At 49.8% G+C, this 19,859-nt stretch overlaps 1 protein-coding gene across 8 annotated transcripts in view; it reads right to left on the reverse strand.

Moving 5' to 3' along the window:
• The window catches only part of MPRIP (myosin phosphatase Rho interacting protein), a 172,352-nt gene that overhangs the window by 86,937 nt on the left and 65,556 nt on the right, over positions 1-19,859 (reverse strand). The window lies entirely within an intron of this gene.

Below are 19,859 nucleotides of genomic sequence, written 5' to 3' on the forward strand. Positions count from 1 at the left end.
GTACAGTCCCAGCTCCCATTCTGGACAGGCAGCCCTTCCTCTCCACGACCCGCAGGAAGTGCTACCTCCAGCCAGGCAGATTCCGCAACCACCCAGGGCTGGGGGAACCTGCTAGAAGAATCAACTCTCCGCTTCGCCTGGTGTTTACATCAATGCTCATCATCCCAAAGATCTAAGAGGCATTCAAACAGAGTTCCATGGGCTGTCCCAAATACTGTTCCATTTATTGCTCTGACCTGCCACAGCTCCTACCTCCACCCAATAACTCCACATACCCCCAGGCTCCCACACCCTGCCCTCACTACCAGCCTTCCCAACACCTCTCCCAGTCTGGCCTCCAATCCTCCACCACCATTTGCTTTGGTAGAGGGACAGGCTCCTGTCTCCATGCACGCCTGCCCCCAGGACCAGGGGAAAAGCCAAGCAAAAAAATTGGTAACTTGCTCTCAATGGCAAGAAGAGTTACGAGCCTTGGTATCGAGGTATTCCTGCAAGACTATCATTCGTAAGAGACATCAGGCCCCTGCTCCCCTGGATGCTTCACAGACTGATCACTGTGTAGACACCCATTCACTGGGGGTTACAGAAGACCTTCCCTGCAGCACAGCCTGAGCAGCTGGTAGGACAAACATTACATACCCAGGCACCCCATTAAAAACGGCCTAACAATTCCAACTCCAAACAAACTGCAGGAGGAAACAGCAGCTGCAAGGGCTGACATGCCCCCACGCTACAAAAATAGAAAACAAATGGCAGGCAAAATAACCATCACACACAAGCGCAGACAGAGCAGTGTCCCAGCTCTGAGCAGATGCTTCTGGTTCTGACTTCCTGCAGCTTGGCCAGCCCGGCTCTGGGATCAGAACCCAGGCAGCTGTCGCTAGCATGATTCCCGGACCAGCCCAGACGGGACCTTGTGGAACATGGTCTGAAGGCTACCCTGTAAAACGGTGCTATTTTAACTGAAGGCCACAACACACTGAGCATTAACTACTTGAAGTGGGGGCTCGGGATGAGCAAGAAGAGGACTAGTCTATGGTCTACACTGTTAGGACCTGTATAGTCAAGAGATCTGGTTCCTGACTTTAACACACAGTGTGGTCTTGCAGTACAAACAGCAGTACAAACAGCACCACCCCAGTGTTTTAACCTTGTTCCTGAACTGGGAGTCAGCCCTGCTAGAATCCAAGGCCAAGAATCATCAGAAGTAATCAAAGATTTTGGGCGCTCAACTTAAATCCCTTTACGAAGGGGCCTCCTTTTCAGAAGAGCTCAGCACGCTCCTCTCAAGCTAGGCACCCAAAAATTGAGGCGCTGAAAAGCACCACTGAAAAATCTTGCCCCAAAGCTTTAACAGGGCTCAAGAACACAGTTAACGCACGGGCTACACCACAGGGTAGCCTCGGTCTAACTGGTGGGTGCGGTCATGTGTGAGCAAATCCCTCCACAGGGTAGCTAATACAGTACAGTGCAGAAAGCGCTGTAGCATGGCTGCCAGCAAGCCAAGCTAGGCTCCAGCTTTCCACAATACCCCCAGCTGATGCTCAAGGCACATGGGATATGACTTCGCTGCATTTAAAAACCCACGCCTGACCCATGCCAGCTGACTCAGGCCCACCGGGGATGGGCTAAGGGGCTGTTTAATTGCAGTGTCAGCACTTGGGCTAGAGAAGTGAAGGGATCTCTCCTCCACCAGGAAGGGCGCTCTCACGTCATGCCCCATCTTTATGGCCATGATTGCGCTCCCGGTCTTGCTCCATTTTGTGTTGTTTTTCTTACACAGACACAAGGGCTAACGTCACGCTGCTCCGGACCTGACCCTTGTCCGGGGAGGGGGAGGAGGAATCTGCTTTTTCATCGGGCTGGGCGGGCAGCCAGCCAAGCCTAAGCACACACTCTGTAGGATTTTCCCATTAAAGTTAATGAAACATCGAGTTTGCCAGCATCTGCGCCTGCCGGCCTCGAGGCCCCACATTAATCTGCCACGGCTGTCTAAGCAGGTGCCCGAGCCGCTCTTACACGTGTGGGGAGAAGCAGGGGGATGGAAGGAATTCAGTTCCCTACTATCTGAGAGACACTGAAGATACAGTCATCACCTGGGAAGATTATCAAAGAGACAGCGGCCTGTGCTGGGGGGTGGGGAGAGAGGGGAATTTCCACTGCCCTGGGCTCTCCAACACCTGCAAGGCCATGGCACAGGAAGGCCAGGAAGATGCAGGAGCATGCAGGCGCTGTGAAACACGCAGGCCTTCTCCTCAGGCCGCAGAGAAACCCAACCTGTGGAAATGATTTCTACAAGGGGTGGGAGAGAGTGCGACTCAGTCACCAGAGTGGGAGGCTGGGAGTTCAGGAAACCAAGAATCTACATTCACTTCTGCCACTGACATACTGTGCGGCCGTGGGCGGCCACTTGGCCTCAGTTTCCCCAACTGTGAAACAGGAATAATGCATTTCAAATCTTTGGGAAGTGCTTTGAGAGCCAGAGACAATAAAGGTGCTAGCAGTGCCCAGCGATGACTCAGGCTCAGTCTACACTATGAGCTGGGGGTGTGATTCCCAGCACATATTCATGCTACCCCTCCTCATGCTAGTGAGAGAGCTGCGTAGTCATGGTCGGATGAGTGGCAGCAGCGCAGGGATGGCTTACCTGCATCAAGGACATACCCACCGGTTTCAAGCAGGTTTGTACTCGGTGCAGCTAAGCCATGGTTCCATTGCCCGTGCTATCACAGCTACACTAGATCATAGTGCGGACGTAGCCTACGGGACAGGTGGTGTATATCGGAATTCCTCTCCCGACTTCAGCAGAAAAACACTGAGAATCTGGCCCTGTTACATCACAGCTGGCGTCTTCTTTGTTCAAGGGCTGCAGGGCACAGGAGAAGTGCCACTCTGTTCCCCTCTTTCGATTCCCGGAGCATATTCTCCCCCACTGATCCAGGAGAGGAGGAGTCCACAGCAGCAGCAGCCGCCGCCGCCACGTCCAGGGCCAGAGGCCAGGGAAAAGGTCGGTAGCGTCAGCACCCCTTTGCTATGCTCCCCAGAGACGGAGACGGCAGGATCCTGCATGTCCTTGTGGGCAGGGGAGGATTTGATGCATGCACTTTTGTAATAGTCTTTGGGATGGACTCTGATCCAGCGATGGGAGTGGAGTCAATTCATCCTCAATCCACAGAGAAAGGGTTGGGTTTGAACCAGGCTCTAGACATAAAATGTGCGCTACATGGAGGGCACTGCAATCCACAGCGAGGCGCATGGTTGCCCCATGACACCCCTTGCTGCAGGACAGTCCAAGCCTCGGGGTACACTTGCCGGCAGCATGTAGAGTGCAGACATCGCACACCCAGCCAGACTGGGTAGAAACAGCAGTGGACTTGACTTGGATGAGCAAAGCGGCCTACATGCCCAAACCCCCAGGGTAGAGAGCCGTGCAGGGTATGTACATGTCCGAGCTCTGCCTCCCACGTTCACGCTGCTATTTCAGCAGCGTAGCATCCCACTGACAGAGCCTTTTCCTGCTGCAGTGAAAGGCTCTGGCAGCGGGGAGAGGCTCCTGCAGCTCCCCTCCTGCCAGAAGCCTTCCCTGCTGCTAGAGCCTTTCACTGCTGCATGCAGCCACACACATGCTAATGATGCATATAGTGCCTGAACTCTGCACGCCGCCACAAGTGTAAACGTAGCTTCAGGTTCCAGCTCTGCCTTCTCCCTTTCACGCGGGCTGCAAAGGCCTAGTGCCTCCCCCTCTAATCGGCAAACGCTGGCCTCAAAACAAGGGCACAAGGAAGCGGGCCACTGACCCTTTAATAGGCAGTACCCAGCCTAAGGCCCTGGGGTTACTTGCAAAAGCCAGAGAGGATCCAAGCCAGGAAGGGGAAAGCAAAAGAACGTGGAAGGGGATCAGACAAGGGGGAGAGGAAAAGAAGAAGCAGAGAGAAAAAGTGAGACAGGGAGTGGGAGAGGTGTGTCGGCTGCGCTCATTGAAGCCGACAGGTCCATCTGGAGCAGTCATTCCTTCTCATCCGATTACAGTGTCACCTCCAGCACGGGCCCCCCGTCTCTCCCACTCCTTCACTCCCATCACCGCCTCCAGCTGCTTCAACTGGCAGCAGCCCTCTCACACAGAGCCCTTTGAAACCCCACTTCCTCCAGGACCCACAGCAGCAGAGGCTGGAGGCCTAATATTCTCAGGTCAGCTAACCTGAGTTAGCTGCTCATGAAAAGCCTGCCTTGGCCCACAGAGCCCTCCCCCGGCCAGACACTGGGACCACCGGCACATTGCAACAAGGAGTGTTCCCAAAATGGCTCTACAATGGACTGATCTCAGCACCAGCCTCCATTTGGGCCGGCCTTCAACCCCTTCCTTGCTCCCCGTATCCCTCTCCCGAGCACTGCTTAAACCCTTGCTGTGAAAATAGCAAGGTGAGCGGAACAGAGGCCTACGTGTTTCAAATACTGTGGAGACGAAGAGAAAGAGGGCACAGAGAAAGCATCCAAACCAGCTTCTCTGACACTTCCTCCTGCAGATGGTGAGGCTGGCAAGGAGAATTATTTCTGGCAACCATTGTAGTGTGCTTTGCCATGGAAACGAACACAGTTACCACTGAAGCATCTTCAAGAGCTGCCTATGCAGTTAAAAAAATAATAAGTGAGGAAGCATGGACTAGTGCTTAGCGCAAGGGGTTGGGAATCAGGATTCCTGGGAATCTGGTCCCAACTCTGCCACAGACTAACTGTGACCTTGGGCAAGTTACTTAACCCCACTGTCCTAAGTTTATCCAGATGTAAAATGTGGAAAATGTTTCCCTACTTCACAAAAACGCTGAGAGACTTAACTGTATATATTATGATAGAGCCTAAGGGTCAACCAAGAACCACTGTGCAAGGTGCTGTACAAACACAGGATAAGAGACGGTCCCTGCCCTCCTCGTTCTGTGTTTATACAGCAGCTAGCACAATGAAGCCCAGGTCCATGCTAGGCGCTACAGCAATACAAATAATACTAAACAAGACAGACAAAATGGAGGGGGAAGGGACAGAACATACAAGACTCCAGGCAAGATTATTAAGCGACCAGTGATTCTGGGTACATCAATACGGAGGGGCTCAGCCTCAGACACATTAACAGGTCTTGATTTCCAAAGGTCAGGGGATCACCACTTTCTGAGAATCAGGGCCCCCTAGGGCACCTCAAGTTAGGCAGCCAAAATCAGAGACGTCTAAAAATCACGAGTCCCTTTTGAAATCCTTGGCCCTGATGTTTGTGCATCACTTTGAGATCTGCGGGGAAGGGGGAATGGACGGACCAAGTACACAGTTACATCATGTTCCAGGAACCACAGGCTGGCACTGCCATTTGATGTGGCAAGGAAGTCTATCCCTAAAAGGATTTTTTTCGTCTTATACAAAAATAAAACCCAGCTTTCCAGTAACTGTAAATATGGGGGGGGGGGGGCGGGAAGAGGGAGAATCTTTCACGAACTCCAGCTAGAGTCCTAGAAACACCATCGCTTCACTTTTCTGTGGCAAAGTCTGAGCTTTCACTCCTCTGGATTGTTGTGTAAATTCAGTCCTGCTCCCTGCCCCAATCATGCCAGGGACCAAAGCCAGGCCAACTGAAAGAGCGGCTCAGACTTGTTCCCGAAGAATCTGGTTATTTACCAACACAAAGGACACCCCGGGCCACTGTTTCACTTATGCTGCTATCCTCTGTCCTCCTTAAAGGAGAGTGAAAGCCCAAGTGAGAGAAGGCCTTCAAATGGCAGATCCGCCACGTTGCTGGGAGCACATGGGCCCAAGTGACAGCTCAGCAGGATGCGTTGGCAGGCTGCTCAAACTTCCCGTGACGCGTGGGGTGACCAGTCAAGTCTTCCCACGAAGGGCTACAACGGCCACATTACAGGAGGGCACCAGGAAGCCCGAGATACGGTTGGCTGGACTCAGGCCTGCGTACTGCGGGGTAGATGTTGGAGCCCTGCATTGGGGCCCGGGTTCAAAAACTCTCAACCTAGGGTCAGTAATCAGTGTAGCGGCCCTAGCCCTGGGTTCTCCAACCCAGGGTCCAGTGACTCAAGTTCTACCACCCCTGGGCTTGTATTGCAGTGCAGACACCCCCTGCGGTCTCCTGGGGGGAGTTTCAGGTAATAGAGCGCTGGCACGTTTATTTGGAGGGGACAGGACAGGAGGGAACCTGCAGTTTTTATTCCTATTCCTTCCTCCCCTTTGCCAGCCACGAGAGGGAATATCCAGACTCACCAGAATACGTGCTTGGCAGATTAGCATGGCTGAGGCTGTGTCAACACCCAGGGAGGACGCTGCTGCAAAGACAGCAATCGTACGGCATGGTTTGTCCCCTCGCCCATCATTGCACCGGTAAGAGTGCATCCCACTCAACTCAGAGGATAGGTCTATCAGTGGCCATTAGCCAATATGGTGAGGGATGCAACCCCATCCTCTAGTATCCCTAGCCTCTGGCTGCCAGAAGCTCTAACTGGACAGCAGGGCATGGATCGCTCGAAGATTGCCTGTTCTGTTCATTCCCTCTGGGGCACCTGGCATTGGCCACTGTAGGTAGACAGGATACAGGGCTGGATGGACCTTTGGTCTGACCCAATGTGGCTGTTCTTATGGGAGTGGGCTAGCAACCCCAGAGACCTAACTAAGTACACACCTACTAAATGTTGTTACAATGGATGAGGCCAGAGTGAGGACTTGGGCTTGGAAAGCGGCTCTGTTAAACATGGAGTTTGCAGCGCTGAGTGAGTAACCTCTGCCGACGTGGGCAGGATTTCACACAGCCAGCTGGCCCCCCAGCCCAGCCCTAAACATCAGCAGCCAGTTCGAAGGAGCTGAAGCCAAAAAGTACAGGGCAAAGGTCAGGGGGAAATCACACAGTCTCCCACACCTGAAGTGCAAACAAGCACACACCTTGAGCAAGTATGGGCACCGCCTTTCCACTGCTGCTGTGTAATCTGATCCACAGGGTCCCGGCAAACACAGGACACGGCCAAGAGAAAGCAGTGGGGGAATGAGCCAGGCAAATGGACTCTCTTTAGCGAAAGGTGGCAAAGGTAAACATCTGATGGAACAACCCATGCCAGTCCAGGGCAGGAACCTGGAGAGTCAGGAACAAGCAGTCTCCTTGAGGGTGAAACACCGACTCTCCAAACCAGTGGCACAGCCAACAGACCTGAGAGGGAGGAGAACCCTGAATGGGCTTTACTTAACCCGATGCCAGTCCAGCTGAACATGGAGATGCCTGTGCCACACAACTGGCAGAGCAGACCCACGCACGACGGAGAGAGAGGAAAGGGAAAACCACATAGGAAAAGAATAAACCGACACAAATCAGGAATCATAACATTCAAAAACCGGTAGGAGAACACTTCAACCTCTCTAATTACTCAGTGACAGACTTAAAGGTGGCAAATTTGCAACAGAAAAGCTTCAAAAACAGACTCCAACAAGAAGCTGCTGAACTTGAATTAATATGTTTCAGAGTAGCAGCCGTGTTAGTCTGTATCCGCAAAAAGAAAAGGAGGACTTGTGGCACGTAAACTAGATACCATTAACTTAGGTTTGAACAGAGACTGGGAATGGCTCGGTCATTACACTAATTGAATCTATTTCCCCATGTTAAGTATCCTCACACCTTGGTGTCAACTGTCTGAAATGGGCCATCTTGATTATCACCTCAAAACATTTTTTCCCTCCTGCTGATAATAGCTCCTCTTAATTAGTTAGCCTCTTACAGTTGGTATGGGTACTTCCACCTTTTCATGATCTCTGTATGTATAAATATCTTCTTACTATATGCTCCATTCTATGCATCCGATGGAGTGAGCTGTAGCCCACGAAAGCTTGTGCTCAAATAAATTTGTTAGTCTCTAAGGTGCCACAAGTCCTCCTGTTCTTTTTGCGGATACAGACTAACACGGCTGCTACTCTGAAACCTGTCATAGGATAAATAGGGACACAAGACACGTGACAACTTACCAGAAAATACCCAGCCCTCGCAGGCCTCTCTCAATTGTCAATAACCCTCCCCCCAGAGTTTTACCCTCCTCTTGGGAGAAGATGAAAGTTGGCACACCAAGGGTCTAACCCAGGAGTTACTTATCCTGCGTAGCCCAGGAGTCAGAGGAGACACTCTGAAGCTATGTAAGTGTACATACCACAAAATGGAAAACACACACACACAGTACAAGCAGAAAATCACCTTCTACAGGAACCTGACTTTCCACAGAGAGGGCCAGGGCGGCTTTGCTCATTGCTAGCGACTGTACTGTAGAGTACAGAAAGAAAAGCTTCTAGATAGCTCAGAGGTTCCTGAGCTGTGGACTGCAGATCACTTGCTGGTTGTCTGCAGAGTGCTGGGCAGTCACACAGTGCTGGCCGCCCCTCTTCCTTATCTCCACCTCCTAGACTGCACTTAAGGAAGCTGCAGATGCATTAGATGTCCATGCCAATGCTGCAGTTACCACCAGGATGCCAGGGCCATGATTGTGAATAGGAAGGTAGGTAGTTACTAAACCCTCTCTATTCAAATGTGGGGCCCATTCTGGAAGAGTCTGAAGCCCCCTGAGAGCATGCATTTCACCTGCAGGATGCGGGCTTGACCGGTAGTGACTGGAAGGTTTTACTCTGGTGGTTTTTCACAGGGCTGTGGGAGGGTCTCCCTTCACTTCCTACCAGGCAGGTGTCTGCACCATCACAAATAGCACTAACTGGGCTCCAGTATCAACAATGGAGCAGGGGAATCGTCGGGTCCTAGCGGCTGAAACCCAGCACCTCTCCCAGCAGGAGTCACCCAGTTATACTAAAAACATTCCTTTGGAGCAGTGCTCAGTTGCATTTAAATTTTTTATTCTTTAAAGGAAAGTAAATACCAATACGGGGAGGAGGAGTTAACACAGGGATGCCAGAGACAATCACAAGGCGGCAATGTCAGTTAAGCCTTCAGACATGTGATATAAAGCTACACATGCAAATATTCATTGAGGACCAGATCCCAAGCCTGCTGCAGTCAGTGGAAGCCTTTGGGTCCAGCCCCTGCCTACCACACATGAGCCAAGGCTGATGCTCCAATCTCACCTCACGCTTCAATGCCTGTGATCCTCCTCATTCCATCCCCACGATGGACAAGAAAGGTGGAGCATCAGCTCCTATCCTGTATGTTCCGGGCCAGATTCAATCCCGGCTCCACACATGCAACTCTCCCCGCCCCAATCGAACAGGAGTCTCTGCATGGAGCGATGGCACTATGCCTCAAGAAAGCTTGAAGAGGTGGGAGACGGAGAGACAAGACTTAGCTATGTCCTCTCTGCTGAGGCAGGGAGCAAAGCCACAGTCACTGTCCAGTGAAAACGGCAAGCACAAAATGGTACCCTCCAGTCTCTCGGTTTATAACATGCTGGCGCCAGGGGAGGGCGCAGGAGAGCAAGCGCACAGTATGAGCAATTGCAGATCTAGATGCTGGAGTAAGAGCCAAGGAGGAATTGCATTAGCATTTCCCTTAGGTAGGACAGATAGTATTTATACACACACATGCCTACAGCATGCATTCTGATTCCAACACGAAGCCCATGGAATACACTCCCCAGCTGGGGTTACCAAACATGCAAGACGCACTGTGCTTGACTTTCCACTTCTATAACCTCACCATCAAGTCTTCCCAGTGAACTTGGATTAGACCCCAGAGACCTTTCACAGAGAACGGCACACAAGCAGCACTGGAGAGAAGACGTCTGTCTCTCCCTCACCTCCCACCTCTCTTGTGCAAGCTCTGAATCATTTCCTGATGAGGTTCCATCTTCTACAATGCAGAAAAGAGTTCAACGTCAGAGCCAACGGGAAAGGAATAAAGTGTTCCGATTTCTGTGCTCTACAGGAAATTAAACAAAGCAGCTTCACTATCTGCCCCCCCCCCCAAAAAAAAAAACAAAAAACAAAAAAAACCCAACCTAATACCAGGTCTGCCTAAAGAGGATTCTCTACAAACCAGCCTAATCCGCCGTCCAGATCCAGTAAGACTTGCAACAGTACTCCGGGCTCAGCCCTGCACCACTGCATCGATGGGAGCGGAGCCAAGCCATTAGACACCTTACAGAGCTGAACCTTAAGCAGAGATGCTGTGTAAAGCAGCCCAAGTTCAGACCTGGCCCAGCACAACCATCATCCGGGGGCACTGCCCCTGGATGCCCCACTGCCTTCAGACAGAACAGTCCATCCCTCAGTAGCAACAATCCCCTTAGGGACTTCTGGGTTCCCAAGCTGCAGTCTGAGATGAGGGTGGAAAGGTGCCTTCTTGTCTGGTTCTGCTGCCAAGGAGAGCACTATCAGGGAGCCTTTGCAGTCGCCACCAAGTCACTTGCACGGCTTGTGGTCAAGGGCAGCCCTTTTAATGCACGCTTGAAGGAAGAGGACCAGGTAACACTTTGCGATGGGTGGAACACCCCAAGATCTGCAGCTTCAGTCTCAAGGATCAGTCCGACCTCGTAGATCTGTCAATTGAGACAACAGCAACAAGCTGGGTGGGATGGAGGCACACCTGAATTTCTTCAGCCCTCAACGACTCAGTCTGCGTTTGGGGCGGTGGGAGGGAAGGTTCCTGGTGGAGCAAGGTGTAGCTCCAGTCTGAATCAAACCCAGTTGCCTATCCCTACTCAAAACACCAGGAGAGCAGCATAGGACAGTGCCCGACACCCCAGGAAAGACCCTGGAATTCCAACAAACAACCCGTGGCAGACTGGCCTTGATTTTTAACATGCTGGCGTTTAAGGGCTTTTAGCAGCTGGCACAGCTGCTCAGTTCGCTGCGAAGCCACAAGCTGCAGAGCAACGAGCCCCGCTCAGAATTCAGAGGTTGCCAGTTCACAGTCCATACCAATCACTATGACAGGTTTCAGAGTAACAGTGGTGTTAGTCTGTATTCGCAAAAAGAAAAGGAGTACTTGTGGCACCTTAGAGACTAACCAATTTATTTGAGCATGAGCTTTCGTGAGCTACAGCTCACTTCATCGGATGCATACCGTGGAAACTGCAGCAGACTTTATATATACACAGAGAATATGAAACAATACCTCCTCCCACCCCACTGTCCTGCTGGTAATAGCTTATCTAAAGTGATCATCAGGTTGGGCCATTTCCAGCACAAATCCAGGTTTTCTCACCCTCCACCCCCCCACACAAATTCACTCTCCTACTGGTGATAGCCCATCCAAAGTGACAATGACACCACAGGAAATCTGACGAAAGGCTGGGTCCCTACTGGACCACCATGAGATACAGGCAGTGACCACAATTCCGTATGTCCAGGGACTGACAAGGAGACAGCAGGGCTGGAGGCTGAGCAAGGGTAGGGGAAGGAGTGCTGTGGCAAGAGGGCTCAAGCCAAGTTTTGCGTAGGCCACCTTTCGAACCTACAGCTCTCCAGAGCTTGATACTTCCCCAAGAACTCAGCGCTGGTGAAGGGCACTGTCCAGATGGCCCTGGAGGGCTACATCCCAGTCTTACCCATACAGCAGATACCATGGGGAACACCAACACATGCTTCTTCTACACTGCCTCAGCCCTGACCTGGAGTGAGCACCTCGGGAGCCAAGTTCGGCCTCTGCAACTTATCCTCTCCTTTGCCTCCCTAGGGAAACTGCCAAGGGTGTTAAGAAACCACTCCCAGAATAGATACCAGTTGACATGGGCACCTGTCCCGTGGGAACTGGATTGAGACCCACCAATTCATTTCAATTAGGCCTTTGAATTACTTATGGCCACTGGGCTGGATTCCAAATGCTTCATGTCCCATTTCCAATCCTTGCTTCCTCACAGTGTATGAGTAAACAGAGCCATTTGGGGGGTGGGGGGAAGGGAAAGAAAGTAACCCTTTTGAGATCCGTAGTGGAAGAGAGAAGTCACAGCCAGCCAGCAAGGTATTAAAGGGAGAGAGAAGAGAAGAGGAAGAGACCTTGACTGTTTTGTGTTTATTCTGTGGGATCCTGCAAGGATAAGTTCATCTTTAGGATGCATAGGGGTCCTATAAACAAAGTGGATTCATCTGTGCCAGACCCTGAATTCTGTACATTTTTTAGATGTTGGGGGGGGAGAAAGGACACAGGGTTATGAATGTTTTGGGGACTTTTGGGGCTTAAAACACTTGTCTAGCAGCCATCAGAGGCTGTCAAGCTCTAGTCCTGACCCACGCTGGTCTTTCTCCTTGAACTTCTGCCACTATTGCCAACAACACCACAGCTCTGAGCATGGTAGCAATAGCAGGAGCTCTAGCAAAGAACACACAGGGGGATTGTTTGAGTGCCATGTTCTCTAGATCTGCTCCGAGTAGGTGCCACGGCACTGTGTGTATTCGTTCCGACACGTTCCAGCCCTCTGCAGCAGCCAAGCGCTCTTACATAACCTGGGATGATTAAATCTGGAACACAACATTTAAAAGGGGCAATGAGGGGAGGGAGCTGAAAACAAACAAAAGGGGCTTTTTATTTTCTGCCAAGAACCAGAAAATTCATTTCTGCACCTCCCATGCCACACTGGTTCCCTTAGTGCCCAGCCACCCTGCTTGGAAGAATCGAGGCTTGTTACCCACTGCAATCTCACACCAGAGGGATGGCCTTAATGCTGCACGACTTTGCTAGGAGAGTGTCTCTGGTACAGGCTTTCCTTAAAAACAATCATGGGCAGAGGGTTTCTTACTCTGCTCTACATTTCCAATGGGGCTGAAACAACCGAGGGAGCAAACGGAAGAAAAATTCACATCATTTTAATGTTCAAATATTTTCAAATATAAAATATTCATTAAAAATAAAGTTAGAGAGATTCTCATCCTGAAGGATCTCCAATACTCTGCAAAGTGATCCACAAATTATACAAAGGGCTCCATCTGTTCAGCCATTGCTGAAATGCAGCCACCTCGGGAGTACAAAGCAGTGGCTGTTTAACACCAGTGCTACGCCGCCATTTTGGACAGGAAGTGAACCCAACGCAGGAGGAACGGCGGTAACGAGGCTGTGGTTGTGGTTCCCTACACAGCACGTGCCCATCAAAGCAGTATGGGTTCATGCCCAGTATTAAGCCAGTAAGAGATACTAGCTTTTGTGTCAGTCCAAAGACTCCAGCCCAGGAACAAAATTCAGCACCAGCCTAAACGAGCACACAGATCTCAGATCAACACCACCAGCTTTGCCAGACCAAGAGGCAAAGTGAATCCCAGGGCAGAGGGCTCCCAGCTAACACTCTGCCTCCAGAATTCAAACCTGGAGACTGGTAGCTACAGTGCACCAGCTGACCTTGCCCACTGGGAGGGTGAGCTGGACCAGAGGCCATCTCTGATGTTACCCAGTACCCAAACCAAGCAAGGCTTTATAATGTAAACTCAACACCCTGAACTTCACTGAAAACAAAATTGGCAGCCATTGCAACACCTCTGTGATTGAGCCACTATATTCTACGCTAGCCAAACTTCCCATGTGGTGTTCAAGAGAACTCCAGATAGGTTCCATTGCAATACTTCAGTGTGCTGGTGACCATGGCATAGGGACTGCAGCAAGGACACAGCACTGGGGCCAGCTCCTAGGAGCCCTTAATTAAGACGCTACAGGATCGTTAATGGCCACAAGCAATCAGGATTTCTGTTTTCCAGGACAACTAGAATCCGGCATCTCCAGCAGCACGGCAGTTCCATGCAGAGGTATTGTTGGTGGCCTGTACTATTCAGGAGGTCAGATGAGATGATCTGGTGGTCACTTCTAGCCTGAAACTCCATGACTCTATTCGTTCAGGAAGGGGATGGGAAAGGAATAGGAATAATATTAATTTGCCTTTCTATAGCAGCTTCCAACTGAGGAGCTCATTGTCCTTTACGCTCATTAATTAAGCCTCACGGCATTCCTATGGGACAGTATCATCCCCACCTTACCAGTGGGGAAAAACAAGGCACGGACAGTATGTCTACACTGCACATTAACCCTGGGTTCTGACTCAGCTTTGAGCCCAAGTCCCACTTCTGTCCACATGCAAATCAGTCCGAGTCAGATCAGCAAGCACTCAGGACCCTGCAGGGGGGAGGGAGAGGAGGGAGTCCCTCTGTGACTCAGGTCCAAACCCTGTCATTCTGCAGTGTGGATGCAGGTCAAGCTGCAGACCCAAGTCTGGAGGTCTGTGCAGTGCAGTATAGATGCATCAGCACAGCTAGGAGTCCAGGGTCCAGGAACTGTGAAGTCAGGTTTACAATGCAGTGTGGATGCTCAAGCATGGGCTTAGAAACACATAATATGTCTACACTGCAACGTGAGCCCAGGGTTTGAACTCAGGCTAAAGACTAACCCCCTTTCCATCTATACACAAATTGTGCTAACCCAGGACTCAGATCTAGGGTGCCAGGACCCAACCTGAGTCGATCCAGGGTTCAAGCCCTATTGCTTTGCAGTGTAGATGCAGGCCCACTAGACTTGTGCTCTGGGAGTCCTCCAAAAGTATCTCAATTCCATGGGCTGACTTTCTTTGTCCCCTGGAAAGCCAAGTCTGCTGGACAATCAAGTTTTCCCACTCTGTACCACGAACGAAGGGCTAGAGGGGCCACATTCTGGGAGGCTGCTAGAAAGTCTGGGATATGGGTGGTTGGACTCTGGCCCACATAATGAAGTGTAGATGCTGGAGACCCAGCTTGGGGCAGGGAGTTCAACAATTCCTAACCTGGGGTTACAAATGAGTGTAGACGCTCATGCTCTAGGTTAACAAACCCAGTGTCTGCTAACTCGAGTTCTACTAATCTTGGTCTTACGCTATAGTGTAAACAAACCCACTGAATTCACATGTCTGGGTCCCACAGACCCAAGCTTATTGTTCAGCATTGACATACCCAGAGAGGTTAAGTGACTTTCCCAAAGCCAGAAAATCAGTGGTAAATAGAAACTAGATCTCTTAGCTCCAAGTCCTATGCTTTTATCCAAAAGGGGATATCGTTATGAAACTGAACTAAAGAGCTTCTAACAGAGTATAACTCAGCCTCCTATGCAAAAAACATAGATCCAAGAGAAACTCACTAGAAACAGACAAAGCCTGGGGAGGAGAAATAAAACCAAAAAAACCCAGAGTGATAAATCTGGCACCAGGATAATAGAAAAAAAGAATTCTCTAGTGGAAGGACACCAGTAACGAAAAGCCCTTGCAGTGGCTTTTTGGATGTCTCCCATAAACCTTGATGGTAAGAAGGCAGGGTGGATAAAAATCAATTTACTTTTTTTTTTAAAAAAAAATCTTATTTTTTCATTTAAATTAAATGCTTTTATTTTTGTAAAAATAAACTGATTTACAATTAAATTTGAGATTAATGCAACCTATTTTAAGGCCTAAATTTACTACAGTCTATTAAAATAACCAAGTAAATACCAAAACAACATTCAAGCCCTACATGTTTGTTGCTAGAATTTTAAAGAAAGCCAAACCACTGAACTGGTGAAAGTCACAGGCTTAGCACTTGGAATCTGGGTTTGTTGATGTGCTAAACTAGCTTTTGACAGCAGGAGCCTCTTCTGCCAGTGCAGAAAGAATACTTTCTTCATTTCAGTTTGTTCAACTAGTTCGGTTCCTAGGTCATTCAAATTTGAGAAACCAATTGGGAGCTGAAAAAGCTGTAAAGTTTGCTTTCCTCCTCCAACCTTTGAATAAAAACAAGGTGAGAGAGCATGAGATCTACTAGTTCTAAAATCCTGAAGGCCATGGTGAACAATAAGTCCAATTCACTAACTAAAGAAGCTTCCTTTGTTTAATAAATCAGTTTTAAATGCAAAACATGTTTTGCATTTAAATTTACTTGTATGTTTGAATAAACTTACTTTAAAAAAAATTTATGTACCCAGCACATTTAAGGTAGTTTTTATTTAAAAAAAATTAAAATGCTGTTTTTGTGCATTTTAATTTAATTTCCAGTTTCCATCCAAATACATCTGGACACAATTCACAACTAAAAAAGTCAATCAAGTAAAGAAATGCATCATTCACCATTTTCTAACAAAAATGTATTTATTCAGATTCTTACTGTTTACATGCATGTTAAGCTATATAATTGTTTAAATAGATGTGTACAGATAGAATGTACCCTAGTAGTTAGTAAAAATGAAGTACCAAGTTATATGAGCCACTTTCCACCTCTTTTTTAGAGATTTAAAAAAAAAGGTACAAATGCAAAACCAAGATTAAAACTAATTATTTACATCAAGATTTCCTGCTTGCTGATTTAATTCATGATTAAAATCAGTGATTTCAATCCACCCCGTAAGATCTAAACCCTGTGCTCTGTATAGCATAGCTGCAACCTAGTTGTGTTGAAGGAATTGGTCATTTTGCTGCCCTTGCAATGAAATCCTCTGTGATGCCATGTGATCAGCAGCAGGACAATGGCACGGCTTAATGAGCACTTCATACTGCCTGCCACTAGACACAATGCTATCAATATGGCTACAATGCAACCAGTGCTCTCTATTGGGCAGATTTTATTACATTCTTATAGATCATCCAGCAGGCTTATCATCCTAGATTTATTCATTAGACAAAAGCCTCTTGAAAGTGACCTTAGCTGGCTCAATAAAAGAATAGACTGTAGCTGTCACCCATAGATTCATCAAGTAGGAAGGGAAACCACCATCTCCCCACTCCTTCCGACATAATTAAAGCTAGCCACCCGGCCCCTCCCAGATCTCATTCTCCATCTGCGATGAGCACAGGCAGCTGCTCTCCCATACCACAACCAAATGATTTGGCCTATGAAATGTGGTCACTGCTCCCTGCCCTTATCCTCTCCTTTCAGTAGCACCATCCTAAGACATCCTCTCCCCCATCCGCTAGCAGCTCCTAAACTACTGTTCCCAGGAATTTAAATCCTTCTGTAGGGTTAAATCTATATCCATTCTAAGGGCATGCATTACTGCAGAATCTGAGCGCCTTGCAATTTTTACAGTATTTATCCTCTCAACACCCCTGTGAGGCAGAAGCAGGGCTATTATCCCCATTGTACAGATGGGGAAACTGAGGCACAGAGAAATTAAGTGACTTGCCTAGGGTCACACAGGGAGCCTATGGGGGAGCTGGGAATTGAACCCAGGTCTCCCAAGTGCAAGGCCAGTGCCCTGATCACTGCCCCCTCCCCTTTAACAGGGAAGCAAGCACAGCACATTTGGCATGATACTCTGAAATTTATCCCACATCTTTAGTGTGGAGCCTAGCATTTACAGCAACGAGCCAGTCACCAAGGGTCTGACCACAGCTCAATGGAGTCAATGAGCAGACTCCAACTTGCTTGGGCTTCACATGAGGCTATCGAAAAGTAAGTTATTACTGGCAGCGAGGAAGTGCAAAGTCTTCTCTGGTACGCCAAGGTGGAGGCCCTGAGCAAATCCCCAGCAGCCTCGCTGTTCTGTCATTCCCTTCAGCCCTGTGTATCACCATTCCATGCCCACCTGGGATGGTAAGGGAGCAAAGAGCCTTGACTTGCGCATCAGACGGTGGAGATCCAGAAGTACTACGGATCGGGGCCTGTTCTGGTATGGCCTTTACCAACAGCGATTGCCCGTCATCCTACTAGCTCCAGATGCCCTCCAGACATTCAGAATGTTCACACCCTCTGTGAGGTGGCATTATCCTCATTTTAGACAGGGAAACTGAGGCACCAAAGTTCTGAATTGCAAACCCAGCCTTTGCTTTTGCAGTTACAGGAGTGCACCCGCAGTGAATTACACTCACTGTTCATTGACGATTCCCACAGCAATTCACTGCCAGTACAAAACCGCAGGGGAAAGTCACTCTGGTGCAAAGTTGTGCCTGCAAAAATGGTGGCCCAGTTTGATGGGAGATCAGGCCTCACCTCCCAAGCTCAGGAAATCTGTAGTAGAGCCCAGAGTCCTGCCTGCCTGCCTTCCGCTCTGACCCCCAAGCTGCTTGTCCATCACAGAACAACATGCCCATGTTAAATTTCAGCCCTGATCCTGCAAGTTGCTCTGCATGGATGCAAGGTACTTCTGTGTGGGCCCATGCCAGGATCAAGGCCTAAGTTAACAGTGGGAAGGCGATGGCTTCTGAGTGAACAGATGAGTGGGGCTAGAGAACAGAGGCAAACGCTGGCTATGTGCGCGCCTGTCTCTGCATACTAGGCCCCAGCAGCAGACTTCCAAGGAGGTAAAAGCAGAAGTAAAAATAATTCCCGGCTCACCTTCTCCAGGAGAAAAGGGTTATTTTTAATGGTTAGTATTTGGGAGTGGGGACATGAAAGGGGAGAAGAGAACCTGGGGGCACTGAGTCCAGCCAGGGGTCCCCTTTAAGGAAAGCCCATGTTCACTTTCACAAGAGAGCAAGTCCAAACACCGAGCAGGGCTAAACACCTTTCCAGCGAGACCCACACCAGCAGGCAGAGCAACGACCTGAGCACAGGACTGGGAGCCAGGCTCCATTCCCAAGTCTTGAGCCAACTCGACGGCTTGGGGCAAGACAACCTCTGCGCCTCAGATCCCACATCTGTACAACAGGGACAGTGCTCTGAAAAGGGAGAATGTACGTCACAAACACTACACTCCCTTCACCCCAATCCTCACAGGATCTGTCAGAACTGGAACGATGACCCAAATCCCTGGATGCCAGCCTGGGCTTCAGCGTCAGCCAGGTCCCCAACTGTACAGCGTTCGGCTACAGACGAAGCCCAGCTGGAGACGGGAACATTCTTCTCAAGAGGGCTCAGCCACGGGTGTTACAACAGGCTGCATCTGCAGCTGTCTTGGCCTTATATGGAGATCCTCATGTCAAGCACACAGCTTTCAGCTGTTATCCACCTCAAAGTGGACTCACGCACTTTGCCTGCTGCTCTCCAGTTAACCTCTTTCCTGCTGAATGGTCTACAAGATAGAGCAGCAAAGCATGTGCACGCACACCCTGAGGCACCAACCTACCTGGAGACTTCCTGGCATTTTCATAAATGGCCGCCCTATTTGAAATGGCTGCCAAGGGGATACACACGGATGGGCCGAGCAGGTATCTGCCCAAGCAGGATTCCACCTCGCCCCCTCACCACCTTCCCAGCAGTGGGACCCAAGAGGTCTCTGAAATAGCCAGGGCACGGAGGGTTCCTCCAGACGGGCTGCTCAGAAAGAAACACCAAGGAAAGCACAGTTTGACATTTCCCCAGTGAGGCAACTGAGTGGCCTAGGGAGCTTGCAGTCCCTGGCCTTTTGCCTCCAGACAGCTAGGTTTCAATCCTGGCTTAGGTCCCAAATCAAGTGGGCATATCAAGTGGGTCTCAGTCTAGTCTGTAGCTGACAGTAATGGTATTACAGGGGCCTACATGCTCCAGCTGAAATCAGGGCCCCATTGCGCTAGAGACTTTGCACACACACAACCCATACCTCACACTGCCTACAGTCTCAAGAGAAAGAAGGTGGGAGGGGGAAAAAAAAGAGAGCCACAAAAAGGTGATGTGACTTGCCCAAGGTCACACAGAAGGTCAGTGGCAGAGGTAGGAATAGAAGAGAGGTGTCCCGATTCCCAGTCCAGCACCCCATCCACTGGACCACACTGACCTCCTCACTGAGTTCTCATTCAACCTGCTCCAACACAGCACAACCTGCGCTTGCAGTTTAGCAGGGAACTGGGACTAAACCAAAGGCACAGGCTTGCCAGAAACAGAGGCTTCCCCTGAACTGCACAGGAGAGGCTGGCCCGGGCCCACTCCAATGTTACACAAGCCACGCTTCCGGCATTGCGGAGACGTGCCGATCAAACACACCAAAAAACGTTCAAAATGTTCTCCACTCCCAGAAACAGCTGAGGGGGGAAAAAATTCCAGGCCCATCTGTGCACAGCTGCCAGTATGGC

This window comes from Lepidochelys kempii, chromosome 10 (assembly GCF_965140265.1).
Source record: "Lepidochelys kempii isolate rLepKem1 chromosome 10, rLepKem1.hap2, whole genome shotgun sequence".
NCBI classification, from domain to species: Eukaryota; Metazoa; Chordata; order Testudines; family Cheloniidae; genus Lepidochelys; species Lepidochelys kempii.